The sequence below is a fragment of the Opisthocomus hoazin genome, chromosome 1 (genome assembly GCF_030867145.1).
Source record: "Opisthocomus hoazin isolate bOpiHoa1 chromosome 1, bOpiHoa1.hap1, whole genome shotgun sequence".
Taxonomy (NCBI): Eukaryota; Metazoa; Chordata; class Aves; order Opisthocomiformes; family Opisthocomidae; genus Opisthocomus; species Opisthocomus hoazin.
This window is the reverse complement of record NC_134414.1, coordinates 63,210,142-63,229,047: the sequence shown is the minus strand read 5'-3', so window position 1 is coordinate 63,229,047 and position 18,906 is coordinate 63,210,142. Positions and strand designations below refer to the sequence as shown.

At 44.4% G+C, this 18,906-nt stretch overlaps 1 protein-coding gene across 3 annotated transcripts in view; it reads right to left on the bottom strand.

The window, feature by feature from the left end:
* The window catches only part of FARP1 (FERM, ARH/RhoGEF and pleckstrin domain protein 1), a 221,186-nt gene extending 216,729 nt beyond the window's left edge, over window positions 1-4,457 (bottom strand). For 2 of the 3 annotated variants that reach the window (XM_075424046.1, XM_075424062.1), the window contains exon 1: window positions 4,075-4,457. The gene's annotated coding sequence lies outside the window, so the exon portion shown is untranslated. Of the gene's footprint in view, window positions 1-3,264; window positions 3,359-4,074 lie in introns of those variants that run through there. The other variant, XM_075424054.1, reaches the window with a different exon arrangement.
* Between the last annotated feature and the right edge of the window lie 14,449 nt (window positions 4,458-18,906).

The window sequence follows — 18,906 nt, the reverse complement described above, 5'->3', positions numbered from 1 at the left end:
ACATTACAAAAATCACAGCTCTCTCCGAGATCAACAGAAAACAGACCTTTAGCACCTCTGTGAACTTCACCAACAAAGCTTCATTTTATTTGAGAACCAACTAACAGAGCCACCATTCTTTTTTCTCCAAGTCCTTTTTGACAACCAAACATTAAAAATAATTTCACCCATTTATATTTCCAGACTTAAAAAAAAAAATTTAGTTGCATATCCTGTTTCTTAAATTCACCAAAAGACAGATCATGTTTTCATTTCTCATAATATTTAATCAAGTCCACTTCGTTACAGACAAGGCTAAAAGACTCATCATGCTGCAATTGATTACAAACAAGGTAGTGCCCACATCTGATGCAGACTGACCTAGTTGTCTGATTCGCCTGCATTTCTGCAGGCCAAATTTACTGACATTTTACACAAATTCAAAGCTGACTGAGGCTGATGACCTTTTATACCTCTGTAATTAGCCTTCTCTGCCTGTACAATCAGAAAAGCAAGTTGCCCCTTTACAAATTCAGCAGTCCATCTGTAAACTATAAACTTCACCATCTACTCAGCACCTACCAGTCAGAAAAGTACATGCAAAAAAAAAATCACACCACAAAAACACACACAAACTGCTACCTTTCAAAGTCATGAAATTAAGACTGAAAAGGCCCTTTCAAGATAAACATGCCAACTACTAAAAGAAGAAACAGAAAAAACAGCACAAGTTGGTGGACCCATATTCAATAAATAGCATTTTTATCATGCTTTTCTAAAAAAGACAATATAAAATAAGGACACTGGCACAGACAAGCACCATGAAAAAAACCCAAACTAGAAACCAGACCAAAGTAAGTTTAGTCCCTATCACTAACCATCACCACACAGCCTGAAAAGTATAATGCAAATACATTGATTCTGCATTAGACTGTAACCAAGATTAATAATACAGAGGTTTAACTGCAGAAAACATCCCCTGGAACTTCATTATGTATATAATCAGGTTTTGCAACCCAGCCCTACAGTTGCAAAAAATACTTCCTGATCATGAATGTAAGTTTAAAAAGATGAGTCAACTCCACTGAAGTGAAACTCTGGATCCAGATCTCCCCTGCAGTCGGCAAGACGCAGAGCTGCATTTCCCCAAGCGAAGCAGAGGGGAGGACGAGGTCAGAGCACTGACCTGCACTTCAAATTCCAGCCTCAGGAAAGAAGGATGGATGACAATTAACAGCCAGAGAAGACACAACGTCATCGTTCCCTGGACAGTTTTCCACCTTGCAAAACCTGAAGGGACGCACTCAGCTGGCTACGTGCACGTGACTTTTTAGCCCACTGGCACCCCTGAAACTTCTCTGCCCACCATCCAACTTGTCACTGCAAACGCCATGAAAACCATACGGTCCCACGGACCATCTTCCCCAGCTTCATGCTCTAACAGATCCCAGTTTGGGATTCACTGCACCAGCCAGTCCCTTTTAGAAATCCATGCCCAAGAGCAAGACAAAGACTTAATGCAAAGATATTTCAAATCAGAGAAGCATTTCTTTAGTGTAGCTCCATCACAAAGCTTACATCACCTAAAAAGCTGCCAGCACTGGAAGCCTCATATTCATCAGTGTCAAGAATTTTATATTTTTTAAAAAGAGATGCTAATTTTCATCATATATGAATTTCTTAAGCGGAAGTCTGGATTTTTTCCTAAGTCACATTAATCTAAAATCAGCAGGGAAATTTACTGAATAGCTCTATATACTCAGAATTCTCTATCTGAATTTTAATACAGAAATACATCTCCTAGAGCAAGTCTTTTTCTTTTCTTTTTCAAACCACCACATTTAAGTGGCGTTTTCCCTTTGGTCATTTATCATCCACAATTTTCTTTCAAGAAGTTTGGTTACAAGTCGGATGCTTTAAGATATTGATTACAAAATGATTAATGAACTCTGTCAAGGGCGGGGGGGGAAGATTTCTAATTTGAAGTCCAATCATTAATTAAGTCAGGCTTTGGTATTACACATTCAGTCTCTTGCCAACCTTCCATATTTTGAAGTCCCATGTTACTGTGTGTTAAACATTCTGCCCGCTTTCCTAGTTTGTTTGGTTTGTTCAAGAAAACAGAGCACTGAAGAAAAAAAAACACAATTTAGTTGGCTGTACACAAGATAGTGCAAAAAACAAGCAGCAAAATACAGCTTTCTAACCCCTACCCGTGATGATGGCAGTTGGCCTTACTACCAATGATCCCTTCCACAGCTGCATTTGAACTTAATTCTGTGGGGATAAAAGAATTTACAGTGTATTCAGGCTGATATAGCGATGTCTAAGCTTTCAAAAACAGCCACCATAATTCACTGTATTATGTACAACCCCTCATCTTTTCTGTTTGCAAGGGAAAGAAGAGAGACTCTACCCCATCCTAGACGAAAACCATACCCAAGAGGACGAAGCTCTGAATTATAAAGGAAAAACATGAAGCAGGATCCCCAAGCCACAGAGTTGTTGCTCTTTGCTCAGCACCGGACGCTTCCAATACCGGGGAAGGCCGGGGCAAAGGGGAAAGCCGCTCTCACCCGGCGGCGTTCACAGCCCGGTCCTTACACGCGCAGCGCTGCCCAGCGAGGCACACGCCAGTGTAACCACGAGCCCCGGGACCCAACGTGGCGTTGCAACGCTCCTGTCCCATCCTGTCCCGTCCACCAGCGCGGAGTTTCGAGACTCCGGCAGGTCGGACACGTGAGGCACAGCTAAGAGGATTTTGTACTTTCTCGGGACGCGGGACCATTTCTGAAAGGCTCAGATCCACTAATTGGCTAGATACTGCAATTCCCGAATAAGCAGCCATCAGCAGGAGAAGGGGATATCTTAAATTCAGAAGAACGCTTGGGGCTTTTCTTAACTGGACTCCTTCAGGATTTTCTTTTTGGCTGGCTTGATTCCAACGTCAGCTGCTCACTGTAAATACACATTGGAAGCAATACAAGGAGCAGGAGTCAAAGTATCCGAGAAACACGAGCAATCAAACAGCGGAGCAATACTGCTCCTTTAGAGCAATCATATTTCCACTCTCCGGGGACGAATCTCTTTTAAGGAAACCCTGATAAGAAGGCTGCGGCCGAAAAAAAGACACGCGACGCGTTTCACTAATTTCACTCCAGCAAGCACGCAAAACCAGCAACTTCAAAAAAAAAAACCAACTCCATGGAGTTTGCGTCTGCTTTAAAAAAAAAAAAAATTAAAGCATAAAAGCAAAGCAGCCGTATGACAGAAGATAAGGCCTACCACACGCGAGCTCCCGCTCTGGAAATTAACTTCTCGGAACTTTCCCCAGCGGCTGACGCCTGGCTGAGGCCGATCCCCCCTGAGCGGGACGCGCTCGCTCGGGGAAGGCGGCGGGAGCTCCCCGGCTCGGGCGCGGCCGAGGCGTCGAGGGCACCAGGCCGGAGCCGCCGCGGCGCGCCCCGGGGGTGCGAAGGCGGCGGGAGCGCCCGGCGGCCATTGCAGCCCCCCAGGGCACCCGGCGGGGCGGCACCGGGCGGGGGCGGGCGGGGAGCCAGCGCCCGCTGCCCCTCGTCCCGTCCCGTCCCGTCCTCCCCGGCACCTCCCCGCCGGCCGTCGGCCCGGGCTAAACCTTCCCCCAAGCCAGCGGGGACGCCCGTCCCTCCAACTCCGCCCGTCACCGAGCGTCCCCTCGGGGCTCCCGCCCCGCCGCAGGGACGCCCGGGCCGGGGCCGGGTCCCAGTCCCAGCCCCGGCGGCGAAACAAAAGGCACCAAGTTGAGCGGCCGCCCTCGCCGCCGCCTGGGCTGCGCCGGGCCGCGGGGGCCTGGGGTGAGCGGGGGGGGGACAGGCGGCCCGGGCGCGGTGCCTCCCCGCGGATCACCCGCCCTGAGGGGATTAAGCGGGGCCGAGCGGCGCCCGCCGCGCAGCGCGGCTCCGCGGCTGTCACCGCCCGCGGAGGGGGCGGCGGGGCCGGGGCCGGCGTCGCTGCCGGCCGGCGGCTCCCTCACGCCGTCGCCGCGGTGCCCGGCGGGGCGGGCGCCTCCCGCCGCCGCTCCCGCCCCGGCCCCATTGTTCGCCGTGCCGCCCTTACCGTGCGCGGGGCTGGGGCTGCGCGGGCTCCCGCCGCCTCTCCTCGCTGCGGCTGGTGCAGGGGCAGTCGCGCTCGGCCGCCGGAGGTCCGAGCCATTAAAAGCTGCGCGGGGAGGAGAAGGAGAAGGCGGCGGCAGGAGTGGTGGAGGCGGCGGCGGCGGCGGGGGGAGGAGGAGGAGGAGGAGGACAGCGGGGGGCTCGCAGGAGCAGGGTCGCCATGTCCGGCTTCGCAGCGGGGGGAGCCCTCCGGGCCGGGCGCTGAGGAGAAGGGGGCAGGCGGAGGCGGGAGGGGGGGAGTCCTGCCGCCGCCGGCAGACCGGGGAAGCGGGAACTGGACGCCGCTCGCCGCGCTGCCGCGGCCGCACCTCCCCTAACCCTGCCCCCTCCCGGAGGGGGAGCCGCCGGCGGGAGGAGGCGGCCGAGAGCCCCCTCCAGCGTTCACGGGCGGCGAAGGCTCGCCATGGCCGCTCGCCTCAGCGCTGCCCGGCGGCGGAGGGAGCGCAGCGCCCGCCTCGGCGCTGCCGTCTGGCCGCGAGGTGCCCGGACGGCCCGTCCGGGGGAGGGCGGGAGGAGCAGCGACCACCGCCCTGCGCCGATGCGGGGCCGGCGGGCTCCAGACACCCTCACCCTCCTCCTCCTCCTCCTCCCCGCGGGCGTCAGAAAGGGCGGGCAGCGCCCAGGTGCCCGCGGCGTGAGGGAAGGGTGAAGGCGGGCGGCGGAGGGCGGCTCCGAGGGGGCGGCGGGGGCCTCCCCTCCCGCCGCCCCGGGGCAAGGGGGAGCGGGGGCCGTGCGCGGTCGCTGGCCCCCGTCCGTGGTCTTCGGGGACAGCCCGAGGTTGTCCCCCTTTGCCCTCGGGGTGGGGAGGTGTTGGTTCAGACTGCATGGAGGAACCGGAACGTTGCCTCAGGGGGTCTGTGCAAAGCCGTTAATTGATACCCCGCGTCCCTGCGTTGGGAGGAGGCTTCGGGAACCGGCGGAGAACAGGTCAACCCGCGGTTTGCCGAGAGGCGTCCCTTGCGCTCATCGTGCCCCAGGTGCCTGCCTGAGACGGCGGAGAAACCGAAGGACTAGGTGTACGGGTAGTGTATTCACGTGTATGGCTGCTAACTGGTAGCCTGTATTTTCTTCCTTCTTAAACAACCGCAGATCACTGCGCTGTAAAATTTAACCAGTAGCAGCAACCTGGGCCTCGCGGGCTGTCTCTCGAAAGTCTCCGCTCCAGTACATGAGCAGAAAGGAGACCACCAAGCAAAGGCCCGGGCTGGGGGTGTGCCTTTTCCAGAGACCCTGTATGTTCCCTCTGAGGAGATTTTGAGCTATAGCAAAAAGGCTGTCACACCTAGGGCTAGCAGCTCTTAAAACAGCCGCTGACCATTTGCATAACTGAAGGGTGTTAGGGTGTGCATCTCCGAGCCTTTTCCAGTCTTTTACCCACTGCTTTTTCAGGAGGAAGACTGGGTGGTGCACAAAAATGAGTGGCACCGGGGAGACACTTCGGATCTTTGAAGTTCGCTCAGTGACCCGGGAGGGAGCGGTAAACGAGGTGTGTATTTATAAAGTAACCCTTCTGAGTTCCGAGGATTTAAAGACCATTTGAGGACCCCCAACTACAATCTCTAGTTTTTAATCACTGGTGGAAAGAGAAATAGTATGTGAACGCTATAAATACTTTTTTCCTCCAAGTCTTGGCCTTGCTTAATCCCAAAAAGACCAATTCCTCTGCTGTCAACAGCAATGCCGCTATGCACAAACACCTCACTACAAATACCTCAGTGCATATGCCAGCCAGCCTCGTGAGATCAAGAACTTAATTTCTTTAGTCAGCCCTGAAACCTTAATCAAAGTACATACGTTACTGACTGAAAGGCTTGAAATTGCCTTTAGCTGTCAAGACTCAATAAGGTAGTAATTATTGTTATTTTCCCCCAGACTTTTTCGACAAAAAATGCATGATCTGTCTGTAGAAGATCAAGAAGAAAGATTACGTTCTCATTCTGACAATATAGAATAGAACTCAAATAGAACTAGAATAGAATATTTCAGTTGGAAGGGACCTACAATGACCATCTAGTCCAACTGCCTGATCATATGAACTGTGGTTAAAAACACTGACATAATGAAAAAGATTGCCCTTTTCCAGATACTTATTTTGTCAGCAGCTTTAACTCATACTTAAGGTGCAGTTAAGATAAGAGCAGCACTGCAAGGATCAATCGTAGCATTTAGAATTTCCTGGTGCTTTTTATGTACGCTTCCAGATCACTAATGCCTCATTCACACCTAACAAAAGAGTTGTTGTGGTCGACTTGGAATGAATGAGGTCATCTTCAATGCCTTCCAAGTCTGAGTGACCTTGAAACATTTCTCGGTACTGAACAGAAGTAACAGGTTGCCCTGCAGCTACTGATCGTTTATTACTGAGCTCCAAAAAGCAACAGTGAGATGCTGTCTTGAATGATATACTTACTGAAGCATCAAAGATGATAATATATTGGTCATTTCTCCAGGAGCCAAGGACAAGCTTCCATGTGTTTATTTAGTTAACCCTTGATTCTTTAATCTTCTGAAGGTATCAAGGACAACTAGGGACTGACATCTAAAAAGACTTCTTCAGTGTCTCCTGATGTTTGTGTAGTCGGTCAGAAAGTCTTTTGTCCATCTATTCCCATTAATGCTCTCTACAGTTCTTGAGCAGCAATTTCTCTCTAAAACAGATTTCTCTCCCGTAAATTACACATGGCAGCAACTTGCACTCTTCTGATGTGATTGCTGAGAAAAGCACTCATCGCTGCTGTTAGCTAGCTGTAGGACATAGGGTTACATTTCTTCCCTGTTGAATGACAGGGAAGAATTTGTTGGGACACAAGTAAACAGGAGAATTTGAGACAAACAGCATTTGTTTTTGAAAAGTCACTGAAATTAGAAAAATTGTTCTAGTTAGTTCGTGTTTCTGGAAGAAAACAGATAAGCTTTCTCTGCATCCACTGACAAAGAAGTGAAGAGCTGGAACTGGATTTCAGATTAAGAAAGACCAGGCTGGCATGATCATTCATTTCTGCCTTACCTGATAAGAGGGAACCCAAGGGAAAGGAAGGAAAGGAAATAAGTATGTTGAAAGGGTTCTGTCCTCTTGAGAGACTGCCTCTCTGCGCCTTTTGCCTTTTTCCCTGTAAGGAAAGAAATAGCAAGAGCTACGATGGAATGCAAATATGGAACTCTGGAAAGCCTTCACGTTTTACAGCTCTGGTATGCTGGGATGATTTGCAGTTATGTTTTCATTGACATTTTCTTGTATTTGTTGTGAGTTTCTAGAAGGTATGCACGTATGCAGGCAGTTACAGCAGAGTACCTGCACATTCACAATTTCACCTGCCATGTGGTAACCTGTTTGCCTATCTGTGTGCTTTGTCAAACTAAATTATTGGACTCAAAACCCAAGTATGCGGATTAAGTTCTTTGGTCTTGTTTACACTGAGGTCAGAGTAGATTCCTCAGTGGTCCTTCCGGCTTGAAAATCTGTGCCTCTTTTGTAAACTACTTTAAAATATGTGTTGAGTTCAGATGTTTTTCGTGTTTTATTAAGGCGAGGTGGTAAAATGCTGCCCTAATCGGAATCTGTGTATTTCAGCTATGTCTTTTGCCTAGTAATTCTTTGTCGTAAAACATTCCACAGATGTTTTCCCCAGAGCCTGAAATTTTGTTTCAAAGACCCTTTCAGCAAATACTTTCGAGCTAGATTTATCAGTGTGTTCTTTTATAAATGTGGTTTGGGGCTCAATCTTGCAAACCTACGGTATTTGATTAGTCAGTTTGAGGCTCTCTCTCATATGTCTTTAAGTTAACTTGTGTTAACTCATGTGGTTTTGGTAATTTCATTGCAAGAGCATGACAGAATCACCCACCCAGTTCTTTCGGGATCATTTCACCCTTATTTTTGTTACACATTTTGTAGCATAGATGCTTACACCGTTTCAGTGGCTTTCGTTTGCAATACATTTTTATCTGTGTCTTCTCAAAATATTATTATAGTCATCAGTTGTTAAGATTATCATACCACTAGCTCTTCTGGTAAGGTTACTGATGTTGAACTAGTACGTCTTTCTTGCTTCTACATCACAGTGCAATGTCAAACTATTGCTAGAAGCAGTGGTAATTAATGATTTTCTTAATAGTGTATAATACTAGCAGTAGACCATGTCTTAACTTTTGAGAAAAAAAACAAAGAAAAAAACAAAGAAATATTTGGCCAGCTAGCAAAGGAGTCTATTTCCATTCTCGAGCTTTAGGATTTCCATGTGAAAGAAACATTCAACCATTGAAAAGAAGCCTTTTAAGTACTTAGAGGCAGCTAATTAACAGATTTTGTTTACTGCCTGCTCAAAGTGTATAATATAATGAATTAAAGGGGACCCTTTTAATGGTATATGCAAAATTTTCCTAAGTCTTGAAGAATTTATGTAAAGAGAGCTTGTGCTTATCAAGCTGTTGGAACAAGCCCCTCAGCCTAACCTCAGTATTAATGCCATACAACATCACCTCTGTTAGGTGTCATCACATTTACCTTGTATTGTCCAGCGTATTTGCCTGTTTCAGGATTAATGCATTTGTTACATTAGCTGCACACCTGTGCTAAGAGGATCACCAGTTCGATAGTTAATAGATGAACCATCCCTGAGGCTTCAGAGCTAAAAAGTTCGCTTGAAATTCCTGAATAATTTATACTCCTCAAAACTACGTAGATTGCATCAGTTTACACTCACTTCATGCTTGCTTTTTCCTTTCTGCAAATGCAAGAAGCCAAAAAAGTCTCATTTTTTAAATGACACTGAGGATTCCAAAATATTCATTATTGAATAAAATTGTCAACTACTGCAATACAAATAAAAACATTAATAAGAATTTATTATAGTTAGCTATAAAATAATCATGTATAAAGTTACAAATATCAGAACTTGCTAGAAAACAGAAGCCAAGGAAAAATACAGAGGTTTGTAAAAAAAAAAGAAGTCAAACATCCTGTTGCTATTCATATTCAGATTTCCTCTCCTATAGTCCATTTTCACCTTTTCTCCCAAAAGAAGGGAAAAAGAACTCTGGATATCAGGAAAAAAAGATGTATTCCATGTCAGTATTTCTATCAATTTAGAAACAATGTACCTCTTCTGTCATGGTGAGGGAAGAGAACTGATAATGGAAAGAGAAAATATTTGCAGATATGAAATGATTTCACATGTTGAGTGACAAATAAAAATAACACTAAAGAGCAGCCTTCTTTTTCAAGTGCCATCGAGCCTGCCATGCAAGATGCAGTGTGCTGGGCAGGAATGAAAGCTCATGATCTCCCTGTTGAATGTGGCTGTTTGTTAGAAAACAACCAATCAACCACATTAATCTTTCAGTACTACTTTTGAGAAGAAAACCAAACGTGGTGTTTGAAATAGGAATGTGCCCTTAGAATTCAGAGTTTAGGGTAGTGCTCCCACCACCATAGTTCATTTTCTTCCAGCACTTTTGGCATTTTGGACAGAGAAACTGTTTATCTATTAAAAAGAAAGGAAAAAGTGATACTTTCTAGAAGGGCTGTGTGGCTAAGTTCATTAATTATTTTGAGACCATTTAACACTGATGAAGAAGAACCATTTAGGTATCCGGACTGATAAGCAAATATAGTTCTAAAACAGAGAAATAATGCTGTTTCTGCAGCCCCTTAGAATGTATACCATGAGTAAACACAGCTGAAAAGAGTCCCCTTGCAGGTATAAAAATCAAAAGAATATAGAACATTGAACATGGCTTTTAGGATTATCAGACTTAAAGATTCCCATAAAAATACTAACCTTCTTGCTCTCCTCCCCCCTCCACCTCACTACCAATATTTTTGCTGTGACCTTCTGCAAGGGAATACACCTGGGACGTATCAGTGTGTCGGAATAAATCCTTTGGGGATAATCCCCACTTCACAGTGGTGGTGGGGGAACCTTATCTAGTACTCTGTCGCATTCAGGATCTCCCATGGGTCCTTTCTGACTTCATGTTGGATGACAGATATTTTATTTTACAATGGCTGGTTACAACATGGGGCTTAATTACGGTCTTCTGCATCGTCGTATTCTTCTGTTTTAATTTTTAGAACATCTAAGTCTGGCTGGAGGGAGTAACTGTAAAATCTGTCATAGCAAACATGAATTCAGCATATGATTTTGCTATTTAAGAATGCAGCCTCTGAAATTTGCCCATTCCTAAATGTCAGATCAGAAGCCAGGTCTTCTAAGGGTGGTAATTTCTTTGCTTCCCATGTGAGAAACATAGCAAAGAGAAACAAGACCATCTATTCTCTCTCTGGGTTTAGTATCACTAATGCAGTTCCTTCCTCTAAAGGGATCTGTGAAATTTTCTGTTCAGAAAGTGAAAGGTATTAAATAATTTACAGAAATAATATTTCACTGTAGAAAGCTCAGCAATATCTGCATAATTTATGTTTAACAAAATAAAATAATCATGTGATTAGAAACTTGAAAAGCATTTATTTTCCTGCTTATTTTTCTCAGAAATAAAACTCCAATGAACTAAAACAAAATAACTGCTCTAAAAAGTAGAATTTAGACTAAAGAAATATGAAGCTTCATTTCCATTTCACTGATGAGAAAAATCATCTACGATGATATAGTTTACTTTCTGCTACAATCTACTTTCAAATCAGGAAGGAAAATTTTCCTTAAAAGTCAGGTAGATGAAGTCTACACTTTTTCTCCTGCCAGCTCCCATCAGCTCATCGATGATGATACGCAGAACTGTTGGTCATGTTCTTCCCCGTGTAAATGCGTTAGCTGGTCTGTCAGCGACTAAGGTCCTATTTAATCCGTTCTACGTCTGTAGCACATTGGGCTCTGCCTGGGAGTTTTAAGTATGTGATGAATGCTCTCCTGTTTTCTAGGTTCTGATGCTGAAAGATGGACAGGGAACAGGTTTAGTTTAGTCTCTCAATTTTCTGAGATGCAGCATACAGGCGAAGGTATGGTATGAGGTTTTCCCATGCCCAGGTTTTTCCACCTAATATAATAATTCATAATTCATTACCACTGCTTCCAATTATAGAATTTTCCCACTTTACTTAAGAAAAAAAAATCCGTTACATCTGTAGCTATTAGCATTTTTTCCTCTTTCCTCAGGCAGTGGTCTGCATGTCGTGAGTGTCTGCATTCCCTTCAGTGTTACGGTGTTCTGTTGTCTTTCAGTTTATTGTACAGTTTTCCACTTTGTAAATATTTTGAGTGTCAGATTCACTGTTTGCTCTGACAATGAGACACAGAAAGCAATAATTTCTGGTTTATCAGTAATCTCTAGGATACATTTGTCCTTTATAAATATCGTAATTTTCTGTTACCAAAAAGAAAAAAAACATCTTGTCTTTTAATACTAGATTTCAAAATGAACATGAATTTAATATATAACTCTGCTGAAATGGGACAGGCTTAACCAGAATAGTGTCTGAGAAAGCAACAGGAGTTTTAATAAGAGTCTGTACTAAATTTAATGAGTTCTTTATAATAAAGATGCCTATCGTCTCGTGCTTTTAAATTCTGAAATGTGTTCTTTTCTTTGACATTTCCAGTTGCTTCGCCACCGCCTTGTTTAGTTTGTTTCCCCCACAGTCTCTGCAGTTGTTGGCAATGCTGGGTATTGCGCATCTGTCCTCTGCCATATCTCCCTCTGGCACTGGGGAGGAAATCTTAAATCCCTATTTCCTGCTGTAATCTCTCCTCCTAAAGAGGCAGATCCGTAACAAAGGAGCTGCAGTTCTCATCAAACTGGCCGAATATTAAAATGGTTTAATCTTCTACTAGGGAAAACCGGAGAGCCTCACCACGTGCCTTACTTTCTACTGCACTTTGATCCTTTGTGTAAGTTACTAAAATTCAGCATTTCAGATTTGCCACCTTTGAATACATGAAAAATCCATTAGCGCCTTCAAAATGGTGCAGAGAAAAAAGGATAGAACGTTTTATTATGTTCTTATTTGATGATATATTTCTCCTTTGCCTTTTGTTTAAAATCCGCATAACATTCAACAGTGCCAGAATAAGAAAACATTTTTTTCCTTCTCAGGCCCCAGAACAAGTGTCTACACAAATATTAGTGCTGAGATAGGTTTTATACGAAGTGATTGCTATTCTAGTCAATCCTGTATGACATGGGTGAAGAAGTATTCGTATCTCAGAAAGCCCTGCAAAAACAAGGTAAGGAGATTCTGATCTGTATCAGCAAAGCTGGTGTGGGGGGAAAGTGAGGAGTGCTGTAATGAAGGACGTGTACAAATGGCCACATGAAGCCTGATCAGAGAACCGGGTGTCGAACAGGAGACACAGTCAGGGAGCCTGAGGGAAAGAATACAAGAAATGGAATGAATGTAGAGTGATCCTTTCCCTAGCCTACTCCTCCAGCTTCTGACAGCTGACGATTTATGGACTCCTTGAGCAAGAAGTTTCCTCAGGAGCACCTTGCTTATTAACCATTCACAAACCTACCCTTAAAGATTTGGTCCAATTCTTTTTTTACTTCTAGACATACCCTTCAGAAATTAGTTCTGTGCATTTAATTGCAGCGTATGGAAAAATGCTTCTTGCTGGTTTTAAACATCCCAATACTTTATTCAGGTAGCGTTTGATCTTGCATTTGGAGAAACGGTGAACTGTTCCCTCTTCAGCTACTCCCCTGCATTCATAACTGTAGATACCTGTTCTGCTTCCCTCGCCGTCGTCACCTTTCTCCAGGCTGAAGAGCCCTAACCTCTTTAGTTTCACCTCAGGTGGCTGCACTGCATGGTTCTTAAACTTCTCCCCTCTCTCAGCCTTTCCAGCTCTGCCCTTTTCTGGCACCGCGGTCAGGACTGCGTGCAGAGTCAAGGCAGCGGTGCACAGAACAGCCCTGGCAGCGGCAATGGCAGCGCCTACCGCTCAACTTGTGCCGCAGGGAGGAAGAGGAATTCTTACAAGGAGAACTGGCCTAAAGTCATTCAGCGTTGCCCTTTTGCCAACTAAAGCAATCATTCTCTTTCACCATATTAACAGCATTACCAGAGAAATTTAGGATTTCGGGGAAAATGAATTATGATTCTTCTTTAGATGATCTGATAGAAGCTTGTTTGCATTTTTGAAGTTCAGGATGGTATTTCAGCATAAGGGCAAGAAAAAAAATATTTATGTATCCAAGTCTCACAGTTTAGACACAAAGTCCAGGTGATTTGTTGTCAAGGAGTTAATTTTTTCTAAAGTTGTTTGAGTTTTCATTGTCCTTTTCATAATAAAAATGTTGGCAGCTGTGTCAAAGAAGAAAAATAGACCTACAAAACATACGAACTGAAACGATTTCTTTTCTATAGGACTAGCAAGGCACTCGGGTTCCAGAAAACCAAACACTACAGACAAGATGGCAGAAAAATGAGGCAGGACAATAATTATCCACTGCACTTATGTTAGGACCTGTAAAACATTATTAAATGTTTATTTAGAAAATAGAAGTTACAGTGGGCAACTACTCAGAGTTCTATTTTATGCTCGGGCATAAGAGTGATGAGAGGAGTCCAATTCCAGCAACTTGGAGGTTTGGGCTAGGCCATTTTATATGTAATTTTTGTGGGTTGTGGGGTTTTTTGGTTGGTTGGGTGGTTTTGTTTTGTCTTTTTTTTTTTTTTTTTCTCCCCAAGAGTAATAAATATTATGTGATTTTAATAGCAATGAGCGCAAAGGAAGACTCCATATTCTCAGATTTCATATCTCTTTTTTTCCCAGTTAACCCTTTTTAAATTTCCACTTGACATGTATTTTCTTATCACACTCTGCCACCTCCAGCAACGTTTTTAAGCTTTTACTCATTTTAAGGACACGAGCCCACACTTTTTGATGCTAGCGTAGAACCTCAGGAGCTCATGTACGCAGCTGCCATTCCTTTTCACTTTCTCCCAGCGGCTGAGGGGCAACCCCAAATGAACCTCATTTCCTCCTTACCCTGTGATGAGGAGAGGTGGCAGGTTCCAAAGACGGAGTTGGCCTTCGTAGCGGCAAGGAGGAAGTCGCTACAGCTGTCTCATTCTACAACGAGTCGTGTACTTATGGGCATGTACTTTACTCAGACCTTTTAATGATGGGAGAAAGGGGGATAGGGAGGAGTCCTGGTTAAACCTGTGTTGATTTAACACTCCTCCTTTCTCTTTGTTTTTCTTTCTCTATGGTTGCAGTAGGCAGTTCTTGAGAAAAACTACCTGCTCTGTGCACAGGTTTCCAGTAAGCACAGGTTACAGTTTAGCACTGTGCCTACAAAATGGTCCTATTAAGAAACACCCTCCCAAAAAACTAGGGACTGTAAAGTAGCAAATTTCCCTAGTAGGAGCGCATGGCCTTCTAATGCTGAATCGTCTTGTCTCCATCTACTGGCCAGAAGAAACTTTAGCTGGAGCACGGAGCTGCTGCAATACAGCCACTGCATCCACACACTTCAAGCTAACTGTTGGTAACGTCCCATTTTAGCAATTTGGGGGGGCTTGGTGTTTTTTGGGATTGGCTTTCGGGGGGTTTTGGTTTGTTTTTTGGGTGCGGTTGGTTTTTTTTTTCTGCCCCCTCCCCCGAAATACGAACTCCTTAACAGACAAACTCTGGAGTAAAAATGTCTCTTGGTATTTTATTCTTAGATACTGAAAAATGGTAATGTTGCACAATTTTGCCTAAAGCAATCCAGGCAAGGTTAACTTCCCCAATTCAAGATGCTGTGTTATGATCATATTTTTCCCAGATCTGAATCTAATACATGAGTTTTATTCCAAGCTTTTTTGGTTGGAAAATAAGCATTAGTTTTTAAGATAGTATATGAACTGAATATTAAACCTGTTAATTAATTTACATCAAATCTTATCACCTCAAGATAGGACCATGCAGTTATGAAAGAATAATGTTTTGTTAACAGCACATATTACAAGAAAAAAATGTGCTTCAGATATATTTAAAATATAACTTTCTGTTGCTACTCAGGAAAAAAGCAGTCACACATTTAATGCAGAAATAATAAGTTGAAGAAATATCCACTTTCTTTTTTCCTCCTTCCCCACCCTCAAAAGACACTGCCCATCCACAAAAGGTATCAAGCAGTGGTAATGGTGTTGGCAAAATGAGAGACAAGTAATGACCTTCTGAGCAAACCTGACTGAAGTTAAACTCGCAGTTCCCGTCAGTCACCGCTAGCTTAGGAACATATCACTGTTCACCCCTGGGTCATGGTCCCCTGGGTAGCATCTGCCAACGTGCATCCTTCCCACTTTTCTGGAAGAAAATTCCAAAATTCCATTTCAGCAACCGTTATTACTCATCTGGTGCCTCAGGAGAGCTTTGAACCTCCTCTGCTAGCAGCAGCAGCAAACAACGCATCCTCCAAGAAACCCCTTAAGGCATTCACTGCTTACTGTTAAATTTTCAGTGTCTGTTGCTAAATAAGTGAAACTCTACTGCAAATACTTGCGTGCATCTTGTTGTTGCATTAACTTAAGTTATTCTTAAACCAAGAGTGGTACCAATACTAGACTCAAAAGACATTTTGATTTCATGGATTAGCAGCTGCAAAAATTCCCTGCACCCGAAGCAAGGCCACGGGCAGCCTGTAGTGAGAAAGCAAAGTCATAGAAGTGAAAACTGACTTGAACATTCTAGGTCCTACCTTACCTTCATGAAAACATATGGAGAAAATTATGTCTGAACTGGAATGACAGGAGAAGATCTCACACAGACTGTAGAAACAGTCTCCCCAGAGCAGAAATTGCCATTCCTCGTCTCCAAACCAAAGAGGTGAGTTTCACGCTAACTCCAGCCTTGCGAGAGCACTCGGAGATCATCATCCCCAGCTGCCACTCCCAGGCCAGTTTTCTGAACAGACTCAGGGCAGTGGAGAGGCTGTTCGGTTTCTTCTCCGTCAGGTCGTCGGAAAGATGAGAGTCAATTCTGCAAGCAAAATCTGTGAACACGTAACAAAGGTAAAGACCAAACATTTGGGGCTCATGGGCTGTGAAGGAAGAAGACGCTGCCTTCGAAAAGCAAATAATCTGATACAGACAAGTGCTTTAGAACTCGATACAAACCCCAGATTTCTACTGGAATCACCATACTGTTGCTGAGCTTAGCATTTTGTATTGAAAGATATGAAACACACAGCTTTCTCATGTCCTGAACGGATCTCCACTCCTCACATTTCTTTTTGAGTCAGAAAAGATGCTGTAGAAAACTCTTCCTGAACTAAAAGCAAACCAATTTTATGGCTTCTAGGGCTATAGCAGTGGGTGAGGTCTCCCGAATGAGGCTCCTGTGAAAAAAGAAGATTAATTCAGTAATGGCAGAGGCACAGACTTGGTGTTACACCCATTCATAGTTACTGGGTTAATAGTACATTAGTCTGAGGCTAAAATATATCAGAAAGAAATCTAACTTGATGACAAAAGATGACATTGATGGAGGTAGCTTACACCCTCCAGAAATAAAAGCGTCTTCTGAATCGCACCTTTGACTGGGGATTAAATAGCAGGGAATTTACCTGTCAATGTGAAACACCTCAAGAGTTAGTGAAATCTCCTTCAGAACTGACATGGTGAGGCAGCAGGGGGGCTGCCTGACTTCTACAGAAAGGATATTTTTTTTTATATTAGTTGATTCTAGGAGTAGGGGAAAAAAAAATAGATTCCGGGAAATGGAAGTGTTTCCCAGTAGCTGCGTTATAGTACAACTGCTGAGGCTATTCAGTGAGCCACTGAGCTGCCAGTAATAAACACCATCCCAAGGACCACCTGAGGTGCTAACACCTTCTCATCTATCAGCAGCAACACCGATGGTAGTCTTCTTTGGTTTCAAACACTTCCTTATGACAAAATCTATCATCATCTAGACACCCCTGTTTTCCTTCACTGAACAGGGCTGCAGACAGTGGTTTATGTACAAACTTTGTTACAGATATCCAGTATCAGGCGAGATGAATCCCATGACTTTTATCAGTATTGAGCCCACGCCTCTGAAGTCTCAGCAGATGTTAAGGTGTCCTGTGAGGAGCAATACAAACATCTTCACGATAATCAGAAAAGGGAAAGGACCTCTACTAGACAGCAGCTTAGATCCTGTTTACTGCTTCTTAGAAGACAACAAATGCATTTCTTAGAATTTAAGAGACCATCAAGCCCCATACAAGTAAATACGATTGGCTAAGTTTGCAAAATAAGGGCAGACTGTATAATTAAATAGCAAAGGCTAAGGCTGCTCCCCAGAGATGCACAGTAAAATACTTAAAAGTTGAGAAAAACATGGTGTGGTAAATACTTGACTTTTGTATTCTTTTTAATACCACTCCCGTTGTATTTGGAAGACTCAGTGTATGTGTGCACCCCTATAGATACCATTAAGGCAAAAATAAAGCTCCAGTTCAAAAGCCCAGGCAGCTGCATACCCAGTACATACATGCATACACAGAGTCATTAGGAAATTCACCTTCCTTTGTTCTTTATTTCATCAAAAATTCCACCTGTGCAACAGGTCTTAGCCTCACGCATGTACTGCATACATGAGCCTGAAAGATCTAGATTTGTAGAGAACACCAGGCAGCATTTGGCATGGTGACAACTGCCCTGTGCTGGGGAACAGCCGCCCTTGCACTCAGCATTACTTCGAAGTCTCTGCAGAGAAAAAGCAAGGACAACGCCACAGCAGTACACAAACCCCGGGCTGAAAACGTGAAGTCTACAAGTCACTTTCTTACACAGATTGTGCATAGGATTCTCAGAAGACATTTATCTGTTTCAGTATCTTCCATGAACAACCCAGAGCCACAAACAAAATTCAAGTAGTTTCACGTTCAGAACAATCCGAACAGATGAGAGTTTACATGGGAACTCAGCTATGCTTCAGGAGACGAGCTACTTCCGAAGGCAGCGCTCAGGAACGCCCATTACTATTACGTGCTTACGTAAGGCAATGAAATGACAGTACTGCAACGGTGTCCAAAGGGTGGGGAGTTTTCTAGTTTTTTGTGGTTACCGAGTACAACTTCGAACACTTTTGCTTGGGGTGGATTCAGTACTTCTTTGTCCTGCCAAAGCAGAGTGCTGCTATCACTTGCAGCGCTCTTTACGCTACATTAGGTAGATCCCTTGCTGAAGGGAATGGCCGAGCATGTTGGTAAAGCGCAACTGGAGTTACACTCAGGAGAAATGGTTGGAATAAACCTTTCCCGTCTCAGTACCACAGATTCCTTCAACTCCTTCCCAAGGATGACTTCTTATTTTTTGATAGTTGCAGATAAAGCTACTGCTCTACTATACTTTGTCTGGGCAAGGGTACCTCAGTGCTTGGGGAAGATCAAGAGCAGTTGACTGCTTAAAAATTCTGTACTCTTGTAAGCATTGGAGAAGGAATCTGAAAAGCTAAAATGAGTGTTCAGACAGCTTTTAAATAGGTGGGAAGTTTCTGAAGCTTGCATGAGTTGAGAATATGCTAGAGAAGCTTTTGGATTAACCCTGCCAAGCTGAGTGGGGACAGGCAGGACAAGACCTCCAGGTAGTCCCTGGAACCGACCCGTGTGTCAGGCTGGTATGGACTCGCTCAGTGCACTGCGCCGGCTCTGGCACGCAGAGCAGCCCCAGCTCCTGGTTCTCTTCATTCTCATTTACTTGGCCTCGAATGAGGGAAAGACAACTCAAGCAACTACAATGCCGCGCTCTCACATTACAGAGAGACAGCTGATGCCATTTCAGGGAAATACCAAATGTACGACTATTTTCTCCCCACAGTGGCAATCCAAAGAAGGGAAAAGAAAA